The sequence below is a fragment of the Cervus canadensis genome, chromosome 12 (assembly GCF_019320065.1).
Source record: "Cervus canadensis isolate Bull #8, Minnesota chromosome 12, ASM1932006v1, whole genome shotgun sequence".
In the NCBI taxonomy this organism is placed as follows: Eukaryota; Metazoa; Chordata; class Mammalia; order Artiodactyla; family Cervidae; genus Cervus; species Cervus canadensis.
Window position 1 is genome coordinate 74,334,976 of NC_057397.1, and position 6,000 is coordinate 74,340,975.

Below are 6,000 nucleotides of genomic sequence, written 5' to 3' on the forward strand. Positions count from 1 at the left end.
TACAAGAAGACATAACAATTTTAAATATACATATATTTAAAATTATAAATTATAAAATATAAATTTCCAATTATATATAAAATTATTAATAATAATAATTATATAAATAACAATATATAAATTATTATTTATAATTATTTATAATTACATAAATGTAATTATAATTATATAAATAATATTTATATAATATATTCATATATATTATATATAATTATATATTATAATAATATATAAAATTATATAAAATATGAATTATAAAATTATTATATATATATATTATTGGGTGTATATATATATATACCCAATACAGGAGAACCTAATTACATAAAGCAAATATTAGCAAACATAAATGGGGAAATTGACAGTAATACAATAAGAGTAGGGGATGTTAACACCTGACTTGCATCAATGGGCAGATCATAAAGAGGAAATTAGTAAGGGAAATTTGGCCTTATAAGAAAAGTTAGACCAGAATGGAAAAAAAATATATATATATATATAAATCTATCTATCTGTACATATACATATAACATTTCATTCTAATACAGCAGTATACACATTCTTTTCCAGTGCATGTGGAACATTCTCCAGGATACATCTCATGCTAGGCCACAAAACAAGTCTCAATAAATTTAAGAAGACTGAAATCACATCAAGAATCTTTTATGACCATGATGGTATGACACTGGAAATTAATTAAAAGAAGAAAATGAGAATAATACAGACATGTGGAAGCTAAAGAATATAAACAACTGATGGGTCACTGAAAAAAAAAAAAGGAGAAAATTTTAACAATACCTGGAGACAAGTAAAAATTGAAATCAAGATCCAAAATCTATGGGATGCAGCTAAAGCAGTTTTAGGAGGGAAATGTCTAGTGATATAGACTTAACATAGGAAACAAAGCAAAAAAAAAAAAAACAAAAACAAAAAACTCAAACAATCTAACCTTATACCTAAAGGAACTAGAAAAAAGAACACACAAAACCTTAAGTTAGTATAATGAAGGAAACAATAAAGATCAATTATGTGCTTTGCTGTGCTAAGCCACTTCAGTCATGTCTGACTCTTTGCAACCCTATGGACTATATAGCCTGCCAGGCTCCTCTGTCCTATGGATTCTCCATGCAAGAATACTGGAGAGGTTGTTGTGTCTTCCTCCAAGGGATCTGCCCAACCCAGGGATCAAACCCATGTCCCCTGTGGCCCCCACACTGCAGACAGATCTTTACTGCTGAGCCACCAGGGAAGCCCAAAGATCAGTTGACAAATAAATAAGAGACTGAAAAAAAAATGGAAAATATCATTGAAACTGAGATTTTTCTTTTAAAAGATAAACAAAAGGATAAATCATTAACTAGACTCATCAAGAGTAAAACAGAGGGAATCCAACTAAATAAAATCAGAAATGAAAGAAAACTGATAAACAGACATACAGATGATCATACAGGTTACTATGAACAAATTGGACAGCCCAGAAGAAGTGGATAAATTCCTAGAAATATCCAGTCTTATAAAATTGAATCAGGAAGATAAAGTATGAGCAGACAAATTAATAATGAAATCAAATCAGTAATAAAAAATACTCCCAATAAACAAATCCAGGACAAAGTTTCACGGGTGAATTCTATCAAACATTTAAGGAATAGTTAAAATCTATCCTTCTAAAACTATTTCAAAAAATTGAAGAGAAAAGAATGTTTCTGAACTCATTATGTTAGACCAGCATCTGCAAATGACATGAAAAAATATATATAGAAAGCTTTAAAAGTGCAACCAAGACTATTAGAACTAATAAATAAATTCAACAAAGTTGCAATATACAAAATCAATATGCAGAAATCTGTTTTTTTCTATATACCAATAATGAACTATCAGAAAGGGAACCAAATAAGACAATTACACTAACAATTGCATCAGAAAGAACAAAATACCTAGGAATAAATCTAATCAAATCAGTGAAAAACTTATATTCTGAAATATCTAAAACATGAATCAGAGAAATTACAGACAATACAAACAAATTGCGAGATATACTATGCTCATTAAATGGAAAAATTGATATCATTTAAATGACCACACTATCTAAGGCAGTCTACAGATTCAATCAAAATACCTATAATATTTTTCACAGAACTAGAACAAATAATTTTAAAATTTTAATGATATCACAAAAGACCCCAGATAGCTAAAATAACATTGAAAAGAAAAAATTAAAATGAAGATAACACATTTTCTGATATAAAACTATACCTCAAAGTTATAGTAATCAAAACTTCATGGTATTGTCAAGAAAACAGATACATGGGTTATGGGAATAGAATAGAGAGCCTAGAAATAAACGCATGCTCATATTGTCAATCTATGACAAAGGGGGCAAGAATATACAATGGGGAAAAGACAGCCTCTTTATTAAGCAGTGTTGGAAAAACTGAAATCTACAAGCAAAAGAATGAAGCTGGACCACTTACACCACATGCAAAAATAAAATCAAAGGAATTAAATACTTAAACGTAAAACCTGAAACTGTGAAACACCTGGAAGTAGCCAGAGACAGTGTGCTCCTTGACCCTGGTTTTAGGAACATTTTTTGTTTGTTTGTTTTTAATTTGTCTCAACAGGCAAGAGAAACAAAAGCAAAAATAGACAAATGGGGCTACAGCAAGCTAAAAGTCTTTTGCACAGCAAAGGAAATCATCCATCAAATGTAAAGCCCACCTACTGAATGGGAGATGTACATAAAGGGCATATCCAATAAGGCACTAATATCTACCAGGCAGAGTTCCCAGGTGGCACAGTGGTAAAGAACCTGCCTGCTAATGCAGGAGGCAAGAGGCACAGTTTTGATCCCTGGGTCAGGAAGATCCCTTGGAGAAGGAAATGGCAATCCACTCCAGTATTCTTGCTTGAAAAATTCCATGGTCAGAGGAGCCTGGTAGGCTACAGTCCATGGGGTTACAGAATAAGATACGACTGAGTGGCTGAGCACATATACGCATCTAACATATACAAAGGACACATATGGTTCAATATCAAAAAGACAACCTGATTTAAAACAAAATTGTGCAGAGGAACTGAATATTTTTCCAATTAAGACATATTGAAGGTCAACAGGCACAGGAAAAGATACTCAACATCACTGATTATCAGTTAGAACCACACTGAGATCTCACCTCACACAGGTCAGAACAGCTGTCATTAAAAAGATAGATAACACGTTTTCACTAGGACGTAAAGAAAAGGTGATGCTAGTGTACTTTTGCTGGAAATTAACTTGTTACAGCCACTATGGAAAACTGTATGGGACTTTCTCAAAAAATTAAAAGTATAACTGCGGGCAACCCAGAGATTTGACTCCTGAGTATTCACCTGATGAAAATAAAAATGCTAAACAAAAATATATGTGCACCCCAATTTTCATTGCAGCATTATTTATAATAGATGAAATATGTGAGCAATTTGAGCATCTACTGACAGATAAATGGATAAAGAAGATGTGGTATATATACAGTGAAATATTATTCTGTCACAACAAAGAAGGAAGTCTTGTCGTTTGCAGCAACATGAATGGAACTGGGAGAGTATTATACTTCGTGAAATAAGTATACTTCGTGAAAAAAAACAAATACTGGATGTTTTCACTTATATATGGAAATTAAAAAACAAAACAGATTAAGGTGAAAATAGACTTATAGGTACATAGAACAAATGAGTGGTTCCCAAAGGAAGGGTGGTACGGAGCTGGATGAGCTAAGTGACAGGGATTGCCTGGTATACACTTCTGATTATAATTAATCCACAGGAGTGAATACCATTTAATCCCTGACACTTGGTTCACCCAACTCCATATCTCCCTCCCTTAGGGAACTACTCATTTATTCTTTGTGCCTAGGTACTATACTGACTTCCCTGATGGCTCAAATGGTAAAGAATCTGCCTGCAATGCAGGAGGAGCAGGTTTGATCCCTGGATGGGGAAGATCCCCTGGAGAAGGGAATGACTACCCATTCCAGTATTCTTCCCAGGAGAAGGGAAGTTCTCCTTTCTGTCCATGGACAGAAGGGGCTGGTGGGCTACAGTCCATGGAGTCACAAAGAGTCGGACTCAACTGAACAACTAACACACATACACACATGTACTACAGTGTATAAGAAATAGGTCAATAATATTATAACAACTTTGTAAGGGGATAGAAGGTTGCTAGCCTTATCATGTTAAGCATGTTACATATCTATATTATATATAGATAAATAATATTGTTTAGTTGCTAAATCATGTCCAGTTTTTGCAACCCCATGGATTGTATTCTGCCAGGCTTCTCCATCCATGGGATTTCCCAGGCAAGAATATTGGAGTGAGTTGCTATTTCCTTCTCCAGGGGATCTTCCTGACGCAAGGATCAAACCTGCCTCTTCTACATTGGCAGGCAAATTCTTTACCCTTAAGCTACCAATAGATTCAGCAATTCTAGCAAATTCAAGAGAAATGAAAACATAAACCCACCCAAAAATTGGCACCTGAATGTTGAGCAGCACTGTTGATTGCAGCCCCAAAATTGAAATTTGTCAATGTATGATTGCAGAATGCTGTATATCTACACAACGGAATATTATCCAGCCATGAAAATGAATGGAGTGTGGATGCACACTTCAGCACGGATGAGTCCCGGAAAAAAATTATACTAATTCCAATAGTCAGGCACAGAAGACTGTATATGACTCAACTGATATAAAATGTCCATAATAGGCTAATCTACAGAGAAAGAAAGGATATGAGCTATGCTAAGGGATAGTACTGGAGGGCAAGAGTGGGGAGAGACTGCTGAGAAATATGAGATTTCCTTCTGGAAAGACAAAAAAGTTTTAAACTTAGTTCTTGATGATAACAGCAAAACTTGGAAAAAAGCACTGCATTGTAATTTTTAGCTGTGTCAATTATATAGGATGTGAGTTATACCTCAGTAGTGCTGAGAATGAGTATGTTTACAGAAAATTACCTAATTTTGTTCACTGTGTAAAATCACTGAATATAATATGAAAATATTACATTCTAATTTCCCCTCAGTGTTAAGAACCACAGTACCCTGTATAGAAAATGTAAACATTGCCTAATGCCTCACCAAGAAGTTCTTCATGCTCTATTATTCTATTCTCCTGTGACAGAAATAATTTTGGACTCTCTGATATCTCAAACTCACATAGAGAAATGGAAGTAGACTCGTGTAGAATGACAAGAAAAACCGGGGAAATTCGCGAAGGTATTCTTACTTTCAGGTATAAGGCTAGTTGCTAATTACTGAAATCAATAATTTATCAGCGGTTCTACTGTCTTCTGAATCTTTAAAGAAACAAACAAAACAGCTGCCTGCTTTCTGTTCAGTGGGCTCCGGAGGAGGAAGCAAGGGCAAAGCTGTCCCATCATGGGAGGTAGTTCTTCTAACCAGACCTGACAGCTCTCTGTACCAGTTTTCACATGGAGAGCCTGCACTATGGGGCCTAAAAATGTTTCACAAAGAAAGCTGTTACGTGTAGAGGTCAATCAGAGGTCTGTAGATTAAGTTCAGAGGTGCAAGGGGGGAGCAGCTTTTCTCCCAAGAAACCCAAGGCCAGTGCCCTCCGCGTAGATCCGAATCGGTGATCTTGCTTCTTGCTTCTTTCTGAGGAGGCGTAAGCTCAACAGCTGCGCCAGGCGGCAGGAAAGGCGGCTTTGCGTCGGTTCCTCAGACTGAAGGGCTCCCCCTGTTGCTTGGGCGGAGTAGCTGCACGTCCCTTCTCGGTCCTTGGGGGTGTCTCAGCGTTGCTTCCAGCGCTAAGTGTGGGACTGGCGGAGTGTGCGGAGCTTGAGGTACGTCATCGGAGAAATGAATGTGTGATTGTATCTCACCCGAAGTTTATGGAGGTATTCACACTGGTTATGTGAACAAAATGCATTCTTTAAAGTTCGAATTCAAATGTTAATACAATAGTAGATGTAAGCTAGGTTGCAAGGAGCGGATAACTT